Source organism: Corvus hawaiiensis, chromosome 2 (genome assembly GCF_020740725.1).
Source record: "Corvus hawaiiensis isolate bCorHaw1 chromosome 2, bCorHaw1.pri.cur, whole genome shotgun sequence".
Lineage (NCBI taxonomy): Eukaryota > Metazoa > Chordata > Aves > Passeriformes > Corvidae > Corvus > Corvus hawaiiensis.
This window is the reverse complement of record NC_063214.1, coordinates 102,430,338-102,452,893: the sequence shown is the minus strand read 5'-3', so window position 1 is coordinate 102,452,893 and position 22,556 is coordinate 102,430,338. Positions and strand designations below refer to the sequence as shown.

The window sequence follows — 22,556 nt, the reverse complement described above, 5'->3', positions numbered from 1 at the left end:
AGAAAAGATACCATTAAAAAAACTCTACAGAAGTAAAGAAAACTCCAAAAAACAAAACCAAAAACCAGAATCAAAACAAACAAACAAATCCAGATTTTTTATTAGTTTAAATGAACTATGCCATTATAAATATGTCAATTTCTTGTGAACCATAATAAGATTTAAGAACATTACTGTTGTTTAAATTCTGGTGTAGATGTGGTGTACCTAAGTATTAGTCTAAGACATTCAGCCTTTGTCTTATGAGTGTCTGGCATTACTGGAATCTTCTGACAACTAGGAAGGGTACTGGAGAGGGGCTGAATCTGACAAAGCATCATATATACCTACAGCATACTGCATTAGATGCACGGGGGTCTGCTTCTTAAGGGATTCAAGATGCTGTGTATGACAGGATACTGTCTATGAATTGACTCTTTTGGGACACTTCAGATTTTAGAAACTTGGTTCCTTGTGCAGTTTATCAACACAAGCACACACACAAAAAGTCAGAATGAGAAAGAAACATATGGCAGAATTGGAAAGTTAGAGCTATGTCCAAGTTTGGGTATCCTCTGAGAATCACATATCACTATTTTGCATAGTATCTTGATTTTGAGAAGACCTTCAACCTCTTGATGTTCAGTTGATTCAATTGCTTGATGGGCGTTTTTTATGAACATTTTGTTCTGTGGGTATATGAATGAAACATCTCTTTTAAGTAGTCATCAGAAAAATGCTCCTTATGACAGCACTGCAAATTATTCTTCACCTATATGCCTGTAGTTAAATTACAGGAAAGGCTGTAGTGTGAGAGTTCTGTGGGACTTGAAAATATGGATCTGATACATATATTTGTAAAATTATCCTCAAATTAGTTTCTGCTTCTGCTGAGAGTGCAGAGATAAAGGTTTAACTCTCATTAGGTGGGGCATTTCCCCAGCTTCACAAGAAGGTGGTCAAAGCGCCCTTGTGGAATTGCTGTTTCTGGCTTGAACATCCTTGCTTACAGTTTGGTAACTAGCATTTAGTCCACAAATTTTCACTGTATTACTTGTTTCTACTATGTCCCCACTACTGATTACTGAGCTTTTTTCCCTGCTTATCTCATGCCAGTGATATCCTCCAGAGAGTACCATACCCTGGATTCATATATCACGCTCTTTGGCATTCGTGGTCCAGCATCTGTTTGTGCCTTACTAAACAAACCCTCATTTAACTGCTTCCCTGGACTGTTGGAGCTGTTACCAGAGCAATTGCTAGACCCAGCAGTTTCAATGAGTTTTGCCCCCTGTGAGAGCTGGGAACAAAAATAAGCAAAAAGCCAGCCCAAATTGCATGGTAAGGCACGGTGCCAGATCTAGGAGACTCTCTTTTCTCCTGAGCTACATGGTGTCACTATTACCAGCTTTGTAGAAGACAGCTGTTAGGGAGGAACACTGAGACCAAATCAACCATGCATGTTTTTCTTAACTCTTCCATCTCTGGCTCTTCTTTTTCCCCAATCCTTGAGATGCAGAGAAGAGACAGAGCTACATCTGAAAGAACAGATCCCCCAGAGCCACACCTTGTGTTCTCCCGGAGAAGGAAATTTTTAAGGTCAGTGCAGAAAAACTCATGCAAAATGGCCAAGACCTATATCCTTGTAATGCTGACATGGGTACAATTCTCATTTTGACAGGTTTATAAACTTAAATGTTTTCCATGAATTACGAAAAAACAATTCTTTTTGCTCTACCTAAAGTAGCACCTTCACATCTTCTGCAGATATAAAAGGAAAATTACTTTCTGACACATCTTGCTTGAAGACCAGACATATATCCCTGGAGATCTGGGGAGCAGATGACACACGCTAGCATCAGGCAGGATTTACAGGCAGCTGGTCCTGTGACAGTCATCTCCTTCAGGACCTGCAGTCCCTTCTAAAGCTGCTTTTTATTCTCTGCAAAGATTCCTGCTGCAGAAGTGTTGCCTACATTGCAAGAAGTATTTGTAACATGTAAGGCAGATGGATGTACTGATTCCTACACAATGAGATAATTAAAAGTGCTCTCTCCTGTCCCAGATGAGGCAAGTTCTAGCACTTGTTATCTCAAATCAGATTTTTATAATAACCATTTCTTATTTAAATAATATACATATTTCCTGTGGATATGCTATATAGTATTTTTAAAATAACCTTGCAAAAATACATAGCCAACACTGAAATATTGATGGGTCATTGTATTCAGAAGGTACCTGTTTTACAAGTGGGAACACTTAGCATCTCTGACTGTGAGCATTTATTCTTTAAATCGTAAAAAGAGGCCCCCCTTCCATCTTAGACTGGATGAAAGCATGACATTTTATAGAATAATAAAATGAGGAAGCAATTTATCTGTGTTATTTGTGCAGTAGATATTAATGACATTCTGGGTTTAAAAAGAGTAAACCAAGAAATCAATCTGTATATTTTTTAAAGACTAATCCTTTATTTTCATGATTTGAGGTTGTTAGTATATTTGATATGTGGCAACTGTTAGACTAAACCAATTTATCCTCATCAAGCTAATCTGGGATCAGCATAATTTTTCAGTAAAAACTTGATAGTCAGAAAGGAAGTTACTTTGACACTGGTTTAAGATCAAGATACTTTGGTTTTTTGGGACAAAACCAGACAAATAGGACTTGTAAGGAACTTCTTTGTCTGTAAAAGGCAAATACTGCACCAACACTCCAGTCCCAAATTTCTTCGAAAATGGCTTGTTTAGCCAAGAAGGAACTCCTGCCTGCCATACTTCCAGATAAATAAAAGTGCTTAGTTCAGAATTGATTTAATGAACAAAGCTGTGTACACTGTGACATACAGGAAATCAGATTAATATACCAGAATGGGTTTTTATGCCTTCAAACCTCTAAATTAAGTTCAAGAGTGGAGCCAGGATCAATAGCCCAAGATCGTTCTACTGCAAAGAACCTCTGGCCAGGCCGTCTCCCTGAATCTTCCCCTCCAATAACCACAGAGCTTCTTTTCCAGCCAAAAAGCTGGGGACTGTGAGGCAAAATCACTGCAGCAGGAGAGAAATTCTTGCCAGTTTCTGTGTCACTTTGGCCAGAGGAAGCATGCTGGAACCAGCTGTGTTCTCAGGGAGAGGGAGACAACAGCTGGCTTGAGACAGAACTGCCTGACGTGACAAAGGTGTGCAGGAGAGGTGGGAGTCTCCCAGCCCCCACTGCTGCCAGGAGGGGGTTCTCCGGGAGATCCACATGACTAATCTCTGCAGGGCTTTTCCTGCAAGAGAGACCTCTGTTTTCATCCTATCAATATACCTGCAATCAATCTCTCTGAACAGCCTGCAGCAGAACTGCCTCTATAACCCCTACAATAACTGCCACGAAACATTCCTGCTGCCATGGAGCAGTAAAGCTCCAGTGGGGCACAGGATCAGGGAATCAGTAATTCCTGTTATACTTTTATCTAACACCTACATTTTCAGAGCTGTCCAGGACTGTAACTGTGCAGATTCATATGCCTGAACTTTTAGAGAAAAAGAGTGGCCAAATTGCTTCACAATTCTGAGTATATCTGAGCTACATGTATCTCCAGGTTGTATTTTCTTGTAGATTTATTAAAGCAACTAAATACCTACGAGCAGGCTAACAATGAATAAATTGCATAACAACCATTAACATCTCCTGATATCCTAGCAATCTACAATCAGTATTTCCGTATGATCAATTGATAAACAGTATCACTCTTATAAAAGATAAATATCATGATATAACACTTTCAGACAGGGAGTTTTCTTCAACTACAGGGCTAGATGACCCCCATGTAGAGGCCTTCTCAGGTGCCATTAAGTTATTGAGTAGAGACAAAGGGAAAATCACACTGCTAGAGCAGACGTGTTCTCCTGGCACTGCTCATCTGGTGTTATTCCAAACAGAAGGATGTGTTCTGTTCTTGATGCTGCTCCATCTGCATTGTGCAGGGACCTGAGTGTTAGGCTTTGACCTTATCTGGTCTCATCATCAAGAACAACCAGAGGAGTCCCTCACAAAATGCTTATCTTATCACTTTCCCCCTCCCTTCTGCTTGTGTGTTAGGATGTCAGATGGGGTGCCAGAGCCCTAGGACAAGGCTTTAGCTGGGACACAATAAACTCTGAATTCAGACACAAAGCCAAGCCTCAGTGACAATGACACCCACATAGACACCACATCCATTTTCATCTCAGGTCCATGCCCACCTCTTGGGAAAACACCAGCTGGGATGAATTTCTTAGATCACCATGGTGCATGCTTTTGATGGGGAGAGATTTGGCCTGGTAGCTGCTTCTGGCCACTTCTACAAACCTTCCCCTCACAGTGGTACTCTCTGCACCACTACAGAAAATTCCAGAAGCCTAAATATATGCCATTTGATTCTGCTCATCCAGTTTCCAACAAATAGCACATATTAATTTTTAAGCCTGACTGAACATTCTGATTTTAAAATTGAGGTTAGATTTAAATTAGTATTCTGCACAATAAACTGTTTTAAAAGGCTTTAAATTATGAATATTTACAGTGTTATTAATTTGTGGTGCTACTAGTATTTTTATTTAATGGTTAATTTTCACAACTAATGTGCTTGAATTATTCTAGGAATCTTTCCATTATTTTTTCTGTAAATATTCATTCTTTCACTTGCACCTTCTAATTTAATGCTCAGGCTGAAGTGAAACATGATTAGAGTCTTTTAAAGGAAAAAAAAACCCTCAAAGTCAACATTCTCTCTCCCTAAGCACTAGCTTGCTGTTCTGGGTTTTTAGGTTTTTTTTTTTTTTAATCAGCTTAACACTAACTGATACTCAGGTTTTTCACCCTGTAAGTAGATTTTGCTATGGGTCATGCATTCAGAGATCTGCTGGCAGATAACAAAAAGAGCCAGACTGTGTGCTAGAAAATTCCATAAGGCATTAAAAAAGAAGCAGTGCTTTCCACAAGCTGCTTCCTAGCAGCTCTTCCAGCTACAAGCGTGTTACTGGACACCCACCAGTGCTGCCACTAGGGGTTTGCGTTTAGTTCATTCTGTTAAAGATGAGGCATGAGTTTAAATACAATAATCCTAATCCTAAAAACAAACAAACAAACAAACAAACAAACAAGAATACCCCCTCCCATTGGAACGCTATTATTCCTAAATACAAATACTTTCAAACTTCTCTTTCTGATCAGATTAAATCCTGGTGAAACAGGTACAACAGGTACGACCACCATTTTTAAGGTATGTGTAAGAAATTACTGTGCTATCTATCATTCCAGCAGTCATTGCCATCTTCCTTCCTGGCCTTTCCACCTATGTTTGAGATGTCAAAGTTTTAGATAGCCACTTTAGGTCAAATGAGAGCAAATGATAGCATCACTGTACTCTAGTCATATTTGAAATGGGAGAATGTCACATGAAGCAGTTCCAAATTATGGTACAGGAAAATGAACAGAAATGAACATTTGAGTAAGATGACAGGAAAAAGCCCCTTCTGTCAAAACCAGAGTCCCTTGGGATGTTTCACATTCACAAAATGCAGACCAGATTTTATATGTCAAGGATACAAAAACATATCTCATGGTAGAAACATCCAAATCACCATTATATAGTGGTATATAGTGCCAGCAGTTTATACATCAAAACACTTCAGGGAAAAAAGAAAAAGAGATTTTATCTATAGCCCTTGTAATTTGCTTGCTTGCCTTAGCCTGGACAGTGTCTTAGCTGTGTTTCTCATTCTTCAGCACTGAGGACCATTTCTGGGCTGACATCCCAGGACAGGCTGGCACTTTCCTTGCTTGCTGGGGAAAGACCAGAAAGTTGCTTCGGGCGAGAAGCTCTAAGCGCACAAGGCTTGCCACAAGTATTTGCCTTATTGGCACCTACCTAAGTCTGGAAAAAACCTGATCCTCTGATGTCATATATATTACTGTGGTATGTCTAAAAAAGAAAGAAGGGAATGTAAGAAGTAATTTGGGAAAGAGTCAGACTGCTGTTTATAGGAAGGAATAAAGCATTTTGGAAAAGAATGTAAGGGGTTTAAATTGTGGTAAGGGAGATTCTAATTAGACATTTAGGAAAGCATTCCATTTGCAAAAATAGAAATGAGCAGTAGAATGGGCTGCCTGAGGATGTTATTGTTATATAATTGATCTTACTTTAAAACAGCAGTCTGAGTTAGCTGTCTCATGAGGTATGTTTACAATACAAGACTTGGGTATGCATCACCAGCCATGCCATGCCTGAGCCCTGGTGCTGTTGAAATGCCACATGGTTGAGGGCAGGGAAGTGCTGGTCTCCATCAGTATCCCTGCTCAAGATGGGCAGGACACCAGCACCGTTGCACCCTGACATTGAAAATACCAGTCATGATTCTTCCTTTTCACTATTTCTTTCTGTAAATATCTAGCACTAAAAGGCAGAACCAAAATTAGTTTGCAAAGCTTTGAAAATAGAATTGAATAGAAGGGAAGCAATAAAAAATTCATTGTAACAATCAACAATTGTGTAGGGTCATTTCCAGCAAACCTAATGATCCTTAGCTAAATATTCATCAAGATATTTAAGCTTAATTTCAAAGTGACCTGAAACATGTCTGAGTCTTGATCTCCAGTTCAGATTTCAGTATGACAGTATGACATCCTTAGGGGAAAATGAAATATTTGCACATAAAACTATGTAGAAAAGCTTTTCCCCACTCTGATAAAATAAACAAGATTTAAAAAAAAAAATCTTATTCCACACTGAGATGAACGTCTAAAAGCTTTTCATAAGAAAAAATGAAAGAGAGACTGATTTTTATGTCATCTCAGAATTGTCAGCTGAGGCCAAAGCTCGCTGCAGGGTCTTGCACATCACAGAGAAGCGCATGGGCATGAGGGTTTCCCTGATTTGGCCTGCCCTTCCCAGGCTCTCCTTTACACACAGCAAAAGTGTTTGAGTATAACCAAGTAACAGGGGGAATCCAAGTACAAACTTATTTGAACCAGAAGACCAAAGACTTGAACCCTGTTCTACCAAGCCTCAGATGAGTGTTTCTTCCCTTAGGCTCTTGTGGATTTGGGGTTGAGTTTGATGTCCACCCTTGCACTCACCACTTCTCCTTTCCTCTCATCTTCCCCATGTGCACCTACCTTTTATCTTCCCTGTCCTCCTGGAACAGGTGCGTAAAAGCTGTGGCAGGTTTTATCTATAACAAGGTCCCTTTTCTTATGAAAAAAGAATTTTTTTACAAAATACCAGCTACCTGTATTTATGTCCTATCAATATAACAACTTTAGCTGTTCAGAAATATTAAATTGAGGGGCAGATAGCCCTGGAGTGCACCATACACACACTCACACTGCATGCCTTCTGCTGTTCCAGCACAGTGACCGCTGCTAGGTAGATCTCGTTCAAAGTCATCTCATCAATCACCTTAAAAGCCATGAAAACTAATTTCTAAACTAAAGCATTTTCAATTCATCTTTTATGTGTCATCAAGATACTTTGAGTTGAAATTTCTTATTATCTCTCTCTTACCTCCCACCCCTGCAATCACAGTACTCATCACTCAGAGAGAGAAAGCAGCAGAAGGCTACACTTTAATAAAACTGTTTGGGATTTTTTCAAGATAGCTCTTATTAAGAAGTCAATGGAAGAGACACAGCTGAAATCATGGTAAAACACTTTGAAAATTCAGTCCTGTGTGTGAGTTTAACCATGGAAATGAAAAGACTGAGGAAATAAAGGTTGGAAAAGCAATAGGATGGAGAAAAAGTTTAAAAAATTAAGTTTTGTTATCAGTTGTGTGTATGCTTTCATAAGCAGTGCATGTTTTATAATAAGCAGATTTTCTAACTGACCTATCTTTAGGGACTTCAGACCTATCAGCATCTTCACAGTATACTGTAGAAGACATTGTGCTTTGTCTTTTGTATAACTGTAAAAAGTTTCAAAATATTTGGAAGTGAATGTATTACAAAAGAAGGATAATCTTTTAATGCTGAAAGCACAGTTAGCTAAAACTCTTCATAGACTACGCTTTCTGTGTATTTTTCTTAGCTAATGAAATGAAAAAGAAAGAAAGCCTGGTTGGTGATAGTCCCATTCTATAAAAGTGACACATTCCAGTTTTTAGCCTCTGGAAGGTCAGGTCTGTGTCAAAACTTTACAAGATGTCCCTGTTTTTAGAGAGATTACTCATGCTTTCACATTATCCTTGAGTTTTACATGGCACATAAAAACTGTAAAAGAAGAGATTTTTTTGATTTGTCAGTATTATGAAGTATTTTGGGGGAAAGATTTTTCATACCTTACTGTTTTGTTATCCTTTCTGCTTGTACTGAATTTTTGTTTTCAGTTGTCTCACACCATGGTGCATCAATGCAGTCCAACATCTTGGCAATTCAGACCAAATAGTAACTATTTCATATCTAAAGAGAATGGGATATGCTTGATAACATGAGGTCTGATAACCTCTCAGTAGGAAATAAAACCCAAACCACTGTCATGATAATCCTGACTGTAGAAAGTCTAAAGTATGGAATTTTAAAGCTGACTTAGTTTTGCAGTACGATGTTATTTTATATAAAAAAAGTGTCTGTAAGTAAAATAAATATGCCTAATAACTACAAACAGGAAAAATTATATAGACATACTGGTTTCTCTTTGCATTTCATGTACCACCCTCTTGTAGGATGAAAGTACCTATCCCCTGTTCTAAGGAATTTACTTTTAATTCAGAGATTATCAGATTCTTCATAGATAAATGCAATCCCCTGCAGATGCAATTATTTCAATGAATAGTGCAACTGAGCAGCCTGTGCTGATTCCCAACATTGACCTGTCCTTTGTCTGGTAGAAAATCTAGCTTTTTTCTTCACAGACAGAGCTAAAGCAATTTTTCACATGGATCAATATTTAATTTTTGGTTTAAGGTTTATTTTGCTTTTTTTTTTTTTAATTCCTCTCCATAAATTGAACCTAACAGCAAGAAGCAAGGAAAACCAGAAAGACATGTTCTATAAGATTTCAGCTGAACATTGGTGCATTAGGGTTAGGCTGTTGGTGGGCTAAAACATTTCCTTTCCTTTTTTTTCTGGCAAATATTTACTTTTGCAGTTGGAAAATATGTAGTTGAACATGACTGTAAAGAATTATTGGACAAAATGCATCTGGTATGAGGTTATGTTATTAGTGGCAAGGATACTGCTAAAATGTTAAGTTTGTTAAGTTTCCTGGTAATGCTCTCTAAATTATATTGCCTATCAAAGAGGAACAAGTTTTGAAAACGGCTTTCCCAGATTCCTTTAAATAAGGAAGACCTGCCGCCCAACGTAACATAGACAATCCTTTATTTTGGAGACAGGGGAGAAATTTAACATAACATAACATAGCATAAATTTGGGACATTCATACTTAAAAAAAAAAACAGGGCAAAAAGAAAACCCTAAAAAGAAAACAGAAACCATTTATTTTCTAAAGATATTCTTAGTCTTTTCTATATTAGCTTAACATTTATCTTCCTCTTTAACTTGATTTTAAAACTACGTTCTGTGAGGTAATTTTGGTTTAAGAAGTTCAGATTTTATAATTTTTTGTGTGCATTTGCTCTCTTCCACTATGAAGGAAGAGAGAAAGGAAATAAAAAACCGTATTCATAACTGCTTTGGATTTATTAAACAGTACAACTCATAGAGTGGATAGTACCTGACACTGAAAACCCCCCCTGCGAGATATCTGTTATTCCCCAGTGTGATACAAGCACTTCAGTAAAGCTGAAAGTTAGGATTACTACTCATCCATTAATGAGACCATATATTTTATTCTGAGATAAATATCAATACATCTTGCTGCTCAAGAGATAGCCCAGCTCACAGGGAAGAAAGATACCTCCGTCTCCCTGCCAGCCCATCCCATAAGATCTATCATGGATTACTAAGCTCTAAATGCTCCTGGCTGCCTGCGAGGGAGCTCCTGCTCTGTGGACACCTGCAGACTGTGCTGAAGTTCACCAACACCGTGGGAAATCACAGAACCACAGAACCATTTAGGCTGGAAAGGACCTCTGAAATCACTGAGTCCAACCTTTGACCAAGCACCACCTTGTCAACCAGACCATGGCACTGGGTGCCACATCCAGTAATTTCTTGAACATTTCCAGGGAGGGTGACCCCACCTCCTCCTTGGGCAGCCCATTCCAGTGTTTAAATGCCCAATGCAGGGTGACAGCCAAATCTGTGGGAGGCTAGCAGCAAGGACACAGGACTCCCTGATGCACCCACAGCTGTGGTGCAAGGATACCAAGTGTTTGTCAACTCGGCAGGGAAGAAAGAGGGGAGGGATTCAGAAAGGCTTTCAGGCAGCATCTCTTTGGATATCTGGGTGTTTGCTCTCTCTGGTCAGGGGATCTATGGCATAAGCCAAACTGGACCTGTGTGATCTCAAGAATTTTTGTTGAATTAGATTGTGTAGGCAATGAGTACAGGGACCGATTGACATCAGGCAGTGTGAGCCCAGTCTTAGAAACTACAAGAGCTTTATTAACTTTTTGCTTTGGCTTGTTTTAGAAAACAAAGCTTGTAGCACCTTTCACACTAGCAGGATGTTCACAAACATGGTGATTTTTTTCAGGATATGTCCCTTTTCTCCCCAGCAGCCCCTGAGGTGTCCTGGCCCCTCAGGAAGCTCAGTCAATGCTTCCCAACCCAAAGGAAGCTCTTCCTCAGGTGGCCACACTGAGCCTATTTCCAAATCCATTTCTTCTAGAGATGAGATGTTTTTAACACTCCCTAGCAGCACAGTTTACCTCATCACTGACTCTTTTTTGTCCAGGTTATTTTTATTCAGAGCAGTGTGACTGTGATGGACAAGCATAATGCTTTTGACAGGGCACACAGTTCCAAACTCTAGCTATGTGCCTCTCCTTTATGGGAGTGCAATCAGTGGCATGTACAGTGCACCATGCCTTCTCTATCGGCTATCATCTTTTATCATGCACATTTTAACTTGCTAATTACCCTATCCGTATGTTACACGTCCTCCTAAGCTTCAATTAGTAGCAGCACCTGTTCAGTTCCCACTGCATATTTTTTAATATTATGTTTGGACATTATTGGTGGGGTAGAGTGGGGATTTATTTCCAAACTAAGACACATTTGGGATCTGCTTGTGTTCAGGTTGGTGCTATTTTAAGAAAAGTTCTGGGCAATGAAAATCAGTGGAGAAATTAAATTCACCATTCATTCACCCAGAAAGAAATTCAGCTACTTAAACAAAGGTGTCTAGTTTCATTTGAGCTGCCATCAGATAGAACCCTTCTCTGAGGAGCACTCCTACTGAGTTTTGACCATTAATGGATGAAGCCCTCATGCCCTCAGTAGAGCTCAGCAGAGTTGTACCCCCGATAAGTGCACAGTTTAAAGAGCTGGGTTATCAGAACCACTGATAGGTCTGTTGTACTGCCTCACACTGCTTGCCTTGGATGGAGACAGGCCTGGCAGGTGTGACAGCGGAGCTGAGGGTGCTTCAGACCCTTCTGGTTGGGAGTGCGCGGTCAGGCAGAATTCCTCAGGGTGCAGGTAGGAATGCTTGGCAGCTGTGTTGGGAGAGCTGAGTCCTGCTGTTTGTGGATATTGTCAGTGGGACTGTTTTCCATCAGTGTTGCCTGGCACCTACAGACTATACTGTGAACTTAGATGCCCATACATAAACCCTTTAAATTCAGAGTCTCAGTTGTGAACCAAATTCCTTCCTTTCAAGCTTTCATTCTCCTTTATGCAACAGCACCTGAGTCTTACGTGGAAGTTTGCTAGACCTCTGACAGGTCACAATGTGATGCTTCTTAGTGTATTTCTATTTTCAGTCAAAATATCACTTAGGTGCACCACTTCTGTGGTGGGTTATGTGGTTTAGGCCTTCATAGCATTTCTTCAGACTGTGAGAGTACTACATTTATCATTTTTTTCACTTAGTAGAAAATCCTCACCTCTCAGTGTTCTAAATAAGGATGAAAAGTTGTAAGAAAGCCAAAAGCATGTATTTTTTTCAGTAGTTATTTTAGTAGCCCAGCCTGTGGAGTTTTTTGTGTTTGGTGTTTGTTTGTTTTTTTGTTTGTTTTACTATAGCTCCTGATAAAATGCTTTCTATTCAGTTTAGCACAACTTCTCATGTTTATCACATTCCTTAGAGATGGATAATATTTACTGGGCTGGCAGAGCAGAATGCCTAAATACCAGTTAAACCTCTGACAAGAGTATTCCCAACTCTGTTCCTGACTTAAAAGCTAAAAATAGGGGAAAAAATGTATTTCATTTGGTTTTCTTAAGCAGGTTTTGAATAGTATCCTGCATGTTGGAAAATCATATTCCTATGCTGTTTAATTATGTGTTTTCAATTTATTTTCTCTGTCTCTCCAAAGGCAAGTGCATTTTTTTGTGTTGTTACATAATTCACAGCCATGTGGAAAAGCAGCAGACACACCACTGGCAAGTGACTGCATAAGTCTCCAAGGTTTTCACCCATGTTTTCACAGATGTCCTCTTAGAACCCATCTAACCCCCCACATCAAGGTTTTATAGATTATTTGCACTCACTGGGACTGGTGTAGTATAGAGCCAAGTATGCAAAGACTGCCAGCTGGCCAGAATATTTGATAAATGTGAGAACAAAAAAAATCCCACTCATAGCAGTGAAGTGATCTATTCCTGGAACACCAGATGGATTGCTCTAATAAGCTATTAAAGCAGTGTAGTAAAATGAAACCCAGATTCACTATGAAGATTATAGAACAGATCTATTTCCTTCTGCAGCAAGGTTTCATTTTTTTAAAAAAATTTTAGATTATTGGTCACTTGCAAGGATTACAAAAATATGCAATAGGTTGACCTTTTCATTCAAAAATTTTGAACTGGAATGACCCAAATTAAAGTTGAACAGGATTGTGCTCCAGCACCCTTAAGTATCTGCTTCAGTGTCAAATGACTCTGGCAAACTAAAAAACTTCTAAAGAAAATTTTAAGGAAATTTTATAAGAAACTGTATCTCAGACCTGGAACTGATGTAACGATTACAAATATCATTTGAGAAAAAAATCTGAGAAAAATCTCAAGTGCTCACTACTTTATCATAGTATCTCTTATGCAATAAAGAAAAATTTGAAATTCTAAAAGGAGATGAGAATTGGTCTTCACAGCCATATTTAATAGCACCATCTTGTGATCCCTGCCAAAACCAGTTAAAACCAAATCTTTTGACTGGAAACTGTGCTCTCTGAATAGCTCGGTCTTTCAATTTGTGATTCTAATTAGCTTGGGACTGAGATATGACAATAAACTAAACATTCATAGAGGGTTTAGTAAATGAAATTAATGAACTTAATAAGAACTGGCAGGGTTGAGATGACCACCTTTTTTACTGTTCTTTCTTGATGGAACAAAAATAAGAAAAGCACCAAAGAGATCCTAGGCCTCCTATCATTTGAGAAGAATCAAGTGCTTCCTAGTTAAACCATACTAACACTAAACAACTCAACACCAACTCAGTGGTGGTTTAGTATCTCCACCACTAAAAGAATACTGGACTGTTTGCTCTTCCTTGAAGCTTTACACAATGAGGCCTTTAATATTTTGTTCCTCTGGTGACTGAGAAACTGTAGGGGTGACAAACTAAACGCCCTTGGGTCTGTTGGTTATTATGGCTTCTAAACTCCAGATGACATAGGGGAAGAACAGACATCTGAAGGTACTAACAGAAAAAACCCCAAACCACATTGAGTAGACAAAGCACTACATTTTCAAACAAAAAATGAGTAACGCAAGAAGGGTCAGTTGCAGATATGTCTATTTAAAGCTACTCAGGAATATCAACTCACATGTCTCAGGTGACACAACCTATAGCAAATTTAAGGTGTGGTTACAGGTAATGAGTGTCACCAATGGGAAAAGGAAGCAGGTTACAGATGATTTCCTTACTACACCAGATTACCTTTCAGAGTATGGGGAATGGAAACAGGCCAGTGGCCAGGAGGATTATCCTTTGAGGCTGGATATAGCCAGGGGTTATCCATCTGGTGCCTTTGCTTTGTAATGCTGTCAGATTTTAAGGCTGTCATAGGCAGTATTTCATATATGACCCTTTTCCTGGCAATCGAGAGAATTCTAGTTTAGTTCAATGGATTTAAGAATGCCTAGTATTTTTGAAAAAAACAGCTGGTAAAAGCTGTAAGAACTGAAGAACATCTCAGCAGCTTTCATCTCCCATGTGAGATTTTGGTGAGACTAATTAGAGATAAGAAAGGCTGAATTTTGCGTCAAATCTCTCTGGTTGACATTTCAAACATAACAGATATTTAAAATACTATCAGGGATTTATTTATTGTGTTCTCTGATTCCCTTAGTGAGTAATACGTGACACCTTTATTAACAGACACAGAAACCAGCCATCATTTCTGGTGTGGCCAGCCGCAGGTCCTCTGTGTCATGAATCTGCTACAGACCTCACATAAGCCTTGTGAAGCCTTCTTAGTTGCAGTGGCAAGGAAGAAATTTTTTTTAATTTAAATGCTGATTTTTCTGGCTTGGTAAATTAAAGCCATTGATCTGTTACAGCTGCCTATATCATAAATCAAAATCACTATTTATATGTATTAACCTGGGGACCTTAGCAGCCAGGGAAAGAGCTTTGTAGGGGTGGCTTTTGTGCCTTTAGAAGCCCTTCCTCCCTCCCATTGAAACAGTCTATATTTGGCACAGGTTAACAAGATTTCAGTTCTTCCTGATGCAAAGAGCTGTGCTGTGGGTGGGGAGGTTTGCAGAAACTACCTCATTATGAATTTCTGAAGAGAGGAAAGTTATATTTCTTTCTGTTGCAAGACTTCAATTAAATTGCTGGGCACTCCTTTTGTTTCCTTTTTTTGTTGTTGCTGAGGTGTTTACTGCAACTGCAACCACTGAATATATCTTCCTGCTCTGTCCTTCAGAGCAGACAGCTTCTGTTTTGTCAGTGCTTACAAATGACTGAATAAGTGTTTACAAATATTTTTGAAAATAAGGTCTTGTAACAAAAAAAGAAAAATGCAGGTTGTTGCATCACCAGTGTTACTGTGTATATTAATAAGGTTAGGGGCCAAATATGTAAGAGAAGTGTTGATATCTAGCAATTTCTTTTCTATCTACCTATCATTCCCACAGATGGTTTACTTTAGTTCCTGAGGTTGTTAAATTAGGGTTTAGTACACTTACCTGTGCATAAATAGATACATAAAACATGAAAACAGCAAGCCAACAAAACAAACCAGGAAAACATCAGAAAAAGAGAAACACAGATTTCTGGTGCTTGGATGGGGATTAGTTGCCCTGGGAAGGCAGCTTACATCCCAAGCAATCCTTCACGACACTCAGCGGGCATTATTGACGTGAACAAAGGCAACAAGAAGGTAAATAATGCTCATGAGCATGTTTAGAATTTATTGACAACTACTGTGGCTCCTTGGTGCTTGGTATCCTTTTAGTTTTTGATCTGGCATGGCTTGATCTACCTCAAGTCCCAAAACATCCTGCCTTGGGTGAGTTCTGGGTCTACACCAACAAGCTCTGCTTCTTAGCTGTGCAGACTCTTGACCAGAGAACAGTACCTTGCAGAAATAATAGCTTCGGTTAATGCTAATTTGAGGATATCTGCACTTTTGCCTTATTATATACTGTGGGTAAGCTTTAAAAATTGTGAACACTTTGGAGCAGTTGAAACATGTAGTAATAAAGTCAGTAGCAAAGTATAGGAGCAGCCATGCTAACTGAGGCTTGGGACAGCAAAATCCAAAAAGCTCAAATAGTAATTTGTGGCACATCTTTAAGAATGAAAAAAGAAAGCTCTTACAAATAGGCAGAGATATGTGATGCCCCCCAGCAAATTGCAAAGATTCAATCCAGATAATTGATTTAACCTAAAGGTTACCAATATGCAAATTAAATTTTGATTTTGTCGTTTTTCAAGGCTTATGAGTTTAAAAATCTAGTTGGCCAGTATTACTTGGCATGTTTTAAATTCCTGGGCTGATTTAAGATCAGCCAGTACTAGCAAATGCTGTTTTCCTTTCCTGGATGTGTCCCCTTGAGGGAAAACTCTCATTTTTATGTCATTTTTTTTTTCTTTGAAACAGAAGTCTAAAAAAAAGTCTGTCTCCAGAGTTAGTGAATGTGTTTCAGTGTACAGCTGTCTCAAAGTAATTTTATGTACTCATCAGACTGGCACAGGTGCCTGGCAGTGGCTTTTGGCACATATGGAAATTCATTTTACAGCTTCTAAATTCCTACTGTGGGCAAATGGAAGGTGTATTAATTTTATGCCAATGTGTAAAACCACCACAGTATTTCACTATTTTGCTTTAATATGTAGAGCAGAAAAATCAGTCACCTTCAAAAAGAATCTTAAAATCTGTAATTTCATATTTTTGTTGATACTCCTATACTGAAGAAGAGAAACCCTTGCAAACTGGGAGTTCTCTCTATTAGGAATAGAAGTTAATTACCCATAGGTGTTATCATAAACCTGTGTTTGAATTTCAGACATAAACATGAAGAAAAGAAAATACAAGTCAACAAGAAAATGCCATACAACCCTTGAGACAGAAATTGTTTGAGAGACATCTGGGAATATACATTTTACTTAATATAAATTTATAAATTTTACTTAATCTGACCTATTTACTGTGTGCTTCTACTATTATTTTCAGTTGATTACTGCAATTATTTACTGAAAAACAGATTTATTAATTATGTTCCATAAATAAAATCATGCTAATCTTATTTTCTAACCACTGATCATTGTTTTTAGACTTGCATGGTGGAGATTAATACATTAAATATCTGTATGTCATGTTTATTAGTCTATATTTATCATTTAAGCTCGGCATCACATTATAAGACTAAATCACCCTCTCTCACAAGCATAGAAAAGAACTAAAAATTGGAATTATGCAAAACAGTTCATCAGGATGGGACAACTGAATATTTTCTGGCTAGGCCTGAATAGCTGTTAAAATACTTAAGCCACAGGGTTGCACAAGGAGACTTTAATAGCAGCGTTGGGAAAGAGGCTGGAAGTTGGGCTCTCCCTACCAGAACTACCCCCAGCTCAAGGGCTGAAAACAGAGGATCTGTGTCTGCCCTAACATTGATACTGGCAGCAGCCCAATTAGAAATGTGTGAGGTATGTTGTTCACTGTCTGCTAATACAAGCACTCATGTGGAGCACAATTAATGCAAGTCTACCCTTTCTGACTACGTAGCTTTTTTCCCTTTGTTGCTGATGGTGAGCAAATCTAATATCTTTCGTTAACAAATGATGTGTATAAGTAGCTTCTGTGGGAAGGGAATTGCCTGTCCTGAGCATGAAAAGAATAAAGGATGCAGACATCCTAGAAGTTCTTGCTCTACTGAGAAATAGTATCCTCCTTATTTTTTAAAATTCTTAAATAAAGGCTTAGCAAATTTATTCAACACTGTGTAGAGGACAGCTGAGATGCCTTTGTATCATTACATTCTTAGGACTCATTTGATCAAAATTTGGGATATTATAGGCTGCTTCAGAAAAAATTGCCATTGCAGCAGCATATTCCTGACAATCTTCTGTTTAATTTAGAAGAATATATAAACTCCTGACAATTCACAGGAAAAATCAGGCTTCTAGCAACTGTTCCAGCTGGAAATCTGTATTGATATAATGAGCTAAAATCTGACTCCCAAGGCTCCTTTCATTGTGTCACACCCATGCTGGGTCAAGTTTTCTTTTCAGTCATGTTTCCTCAAACAGCCTTTCTCAGATCTCAGCAAAAGCCAAGCCAAAACAAAACAAAACTATACCTCTGCCTGGAGATGATTTAAGCTGCTGAGCAATGTTACATTCACATACTGGGAGGTGGGGAGGAAGCAAAAGGGAAAGGAGCAGAAATATATGTTTAGCAGCCTCAGAAAATTTTCCTAAATGACAGACAGCAGTTAAGGTCCGTCTCAGAAAAGCTCAAAACAAGCCAGATGAATTTGCTACTTCCACAGAGCACCAGATGGCTGGAGCTGCTCCACACCATTCGTGGTCCAAGTCTTCTCTCTTGTAGGAGACAAATGAGCTGAGGTGGTACCAATGAAAGCTGCTACACAGAATATCTTCCCCTGCATTATGGTCTTCACCATTTGGTAATTGACTGGCATTTCTGCCAAAGAAAATGCACATGACAGTAGAGTAGGTATGAACTGTAGTCTGCCTAAAGCCCTTTTGTGCTGTTCTCTGTTCTTTACAAGGTTTCAATCCCAAATCATCCTCCCAAATGTAAGCCTGTCCATTTCCTGTCCTCAGTTAGTTCATTGTTCAGGGTTAAAATTTAGAAGCAAATGCCACGTTTTTGTGACAGTACAGGTATAAGGGATGTCTCTCTATTGATTGAAAGTCCATCTACAGAAACACCATAAACAATGATGGGCATTTAATCAATTGTTTAGATCCAAAGAATTCATTCTGCTTATGAAAGAAAGTGGGAAAAGCCTCTCACCACAGCTTTTCCTTATGCCAAAATGAAATTACTCTGGCGATTAAGAGAAGCTGCTATTAAATTCTCTGCAGTTGACAGAATTAAAGTGAAGACAGGAGATGGTGAAGAAGGATTGAGTTCAGAGCACAGTTTATACAGATTGATTGCATATGACAGATGAATACCTTAGTGTAATAAGGAGCAGCTTTGTAACTTACTAAGAGTGTAAGTAATTCTCACTTTCAACTTACCATCTGTATGTGTGTATGTGCACAGAACTCTAGGCAGGCATTCTAGATTAGTATAGCCTCCAAATAATGCATGTAGAAATGCTGAAAGTCCAGTCAGGCTCAATGTGCCTGAAGCATTTGGAAACCTTGAAGTAAATGCTTTCGTCATCCCATCAGCTTTGATATACAATTCCAGAGGAATTGGAAAGAGGAGTGTGATGGCCCTTTGTGGGAGAGCTTTCTCAGACATTTTAATGATGACATGCTTATGTCAAAGGATAAATTTTAATTTCATAAGCCAAATAGTACTTACCCTGACCTCCACTGTAGTTTTGAGAAATAGCCACTAGACCAAGACTGTAAATGTTACCGTGGGAATCACCTAGTCAATAACACAGATGATGAATTTGGAATTAATCATAATTCAAAATTCAAATAAAATTAAAAATCCAGTCTAGAGATAAGGAATACTGCTGCTGTTGAGTTTTCAAAAAAAATGGGAAATCACTTTTGCTTTCACTGTCAAAAATAGAACAGATGAACAAATTTCTGTTCCCAGAGGAGGGAGTATGGTCACCCGTTAATCTTCTCTTTAAAGTGATCAAGTAAAATGTTGTGGGTTTTCTTTTTTTTCTCAGTTGTGTGTTTCCCAGTTGTGTGTCTGCTCTGAGAACCCCTTTCACTGTTTTAGTGGCTCTTTTGAACAGTGGTTTCATGACCAGGTACAGCAATTCAGTGGTAATACCAGCACCAACTGGTTTGCATTATGACAGAAGTATACTGGGTAGCTGTGATGGAAATGATATTAACTTAAAAAATCTACAGAACCTCTATGATGCATACTTGGCAAATAAGCAAGAGAAATCAGAGTACATGTACTTGTTTTACTAATTTTTGCACTTGTAATGTCCAACAAAAACTCCTGTTGCTAAATCCTTATTATGATGCCTCTGGTAAATTCTGCATATGATGTATGTGTCAAGGGCTGTGCTGGATATGTGATGCTTTCCTTTTGTATATTCCCAGAGAACACACAGAGAAACAGAAATTACATGCTCAAACAAAGGCAGCAACAGGCAAGAGTGTCTGTATTTATGTTGTTTAGTACTGGGAGATAAACAAAAACCTCAACTTGAGAAGCACATAAATGTTGTGAACTTTGTCAGGGGTAAAGGATCCCTCAAATGTTCATTCAATCTTACATTATCTAGATTTTATTTTAAACGTTGAATTGCTTGACTGGATTCTAACAAAGCCTTTATAAAATGTCAAATGCAGCTGATTCTCTGGGAGTACAATGCAACACATTTGTGTTTAACACACAATGAAAGCATTTTAATGACCCATGAAGTGTACCTGCTAGTCACATTTTAAATTTATGTAAATCCTTTTAATTCCTTCCAGGTTTCTTTTTTTAAATCAGTGAAAGAATAAAATTTGGCATTTGAAACAAGCTACTATAATGAACAAAGCAGAAAAATCAGCTATTCAAATCTGATGATGTTTTTATTCTTCATTTTTTCTTTTGTAATTTCATGGAAACATAAAATTTTATAACAAATGACCTTACTGGTGCAGTTTGCTATATTGGAGGCAGAAGAAATTCATAGATAATTTGCAAGGTAATTACTGACCTCTTGGGTTGACTGTCAAAAGAGAGAAACTATTTTCTTTCACCTGCATTTTCTTAGTATTTTATATTCTGTATTAACTTAGTGCTGGCAAAAAAACATACAGGGCAATTGAGAGACATACCACTAGGAGAAATTTACTTTGCAAAATTAAATAAGGTTGCCAGCTTTCCTACCCATTTAGTAAACATATGTACGACAATCTATTTCACCCAGGAAATAATGGGAAGAAGACAAAACTGGAGCTAAGAGTGGAAGACAAGAGTGGAAAATTATTTCAGCAGGTGTGACTCAGAAATTTTAGTTACGCATATGTCAATTTTGTAGTAATTTTTCAGATAAATTAGAACATAATGCTTAAAAGAAGTTTTGTGATATCTACCATTATTTACACTAGGTCAGCTTTGCAATAATGAGTCAAACTCTACTTCTTATGCACTAAAAATTTATTTTCTGAAGGTGTAATAGTTGTCCCTAGACCAGAAAGGCTTTCTGAAGAACAGCTGGTGGAGTGGACATGATTGGGAGTTAGCAGTAGGGTGCAACAGGAAATCATCTAACTTTGATGATTTCTCAAGATACTGCAAGGGAGTATCTTGCAATTTCATGTATGAAATTGCAGAGAGAGAAACAAACAGAAAACATATTACTATGTTTACATACGTGGTGTCATTTTTCACCACGTAACAGAATTTTTTAGCAGCTGCATAAGATATAAACCAATGAGGAAATTTCTCTCATTGGAAACTTCTGGAAATGAATTCAGGTAAACCAAATCCAATGTAAATATTAGTGATAAGTAGCAATCCAGCAAGACTCTACTCAGAAAATTAATAATTTGACAGGCAGTGCAAAGTTTTAGAAAGAAATAATTTAATATACACTAGCCGTGTCAGAAAAGATGATTTCTTTAAGGCTAAAATGCTAAATGCATCATCAGTTGAACTCTGAACTCCAGCATGACCTCATCAACTAAATTGCATCTCCTAGGTATAGATATATTTCATAACTATTTGAATTTGAATAATGATGATCACATCCAAAATGTGCATTGGAGTCTAGTTCCTTTGGAGTTGATGATGCTAACTTCAAGACATGCAGAATTTTATCCTTCCTTTTATCTCCCTTTTTTAAAAGAAAATAGAGCCTTACTTATGGCAAGGCTTTCTTCTTGGGAAATAGTAAGCTGGCTAATTGTAGTGGGTTGAACCTGAGTTGATGGACAGTTTTTTAGACTAATGACGCTTCTCACAATTTACGTATTTAAACCACACAGAAGGGCGGGAACGGCCTTTGGTCCAAGCTCACCTGCCAGAAGGTGGGGGGGTCTCCGAGCCTCCGGGCCCTGCCGGGCCGGGGCCCCTGTCCCCCCTTTCCCAACACTGCGGCACAGACCCTGGGCCACTGGGGAGGAACCGCAGGCCGCTGGGTCCCAGAGCCGCAGGCAGCTAAAACACAGCCATGGACTGCCACACAGCTAAACCCAGCCAAGGACTGCCACACAGCTAAACCCAGCCATGGACTGCTCACAGCTAAACCAGCCATGGACTGCCACAGAGCTAAACCCAGCCATGGACTGCCACACAGCTAAAACCAGCCATGGACTGCCACACAGCTAAACCCAGCCATGGACTGCCACACAGCTAAACCCAGCCATGGACTGCCACACAGCTAAAACCAGCCATGGACTGCCGCACAGCTAAACCCAGCCAAGGACTGCCACACAGCTAAACCCAGCCATGGACTGCCACACAGCTAAACCCAGCCATGGACTGCCACACAGCTAAACCCAGCCAAGGACTGCCACACAGCTAAACCCAGCCATGGACTGCTCACAGCTAAACCAGCCATGGACTTCCACAGAGCTAAACCCAGCCATGGACTGCTCACAGCTAAACCAGCCATGGACTGCCACACAGCTAAAACCAGCCATGGACTGCCACACAGCTAAAACCAGCCATGGACTGCTCACAGCTAAACCCAGCCATGGAGTGCCACACAGCTAAACCCAGCCATGGACTGCCACACAGCTAAAACCAGCCATGGACTGCTCACAGCTAAACCCAGCCATGGACTGCCGCACAGCTAAACCAGCCATGGACTGCTGCACAGCTAAACCCAGCCGTGGACTGCCACACAGCTAAACCCAGCCATGGACTGCCGCACAGCTAAACCCAGCCATGGACTGCCGCACAGCTAAAACC

General features: G+C 39.0%; 1 long non-coding RNA gene across 1 annotated transcript; it reads left to right on the top strand.

Moving 5' to 3' along the window:
• The first annotated feature begins 232 nt into the window (after positions 1 to 232).
• Positions 233 to 21,805, top strand: LOC125337704. Its single transcript, XR_007208122.1, has 3 exons — positions 233 to 246; positions 7,671 to 7,678; positions 21,553 to 21,805. It is a non-coding gene; the product is annotated as an uncharacterized LOC125337704 (long non-coding RNA).
• The last annotated feature ends 751 nt before the right edge of the window (positions 21,806 to 22,556 follow it).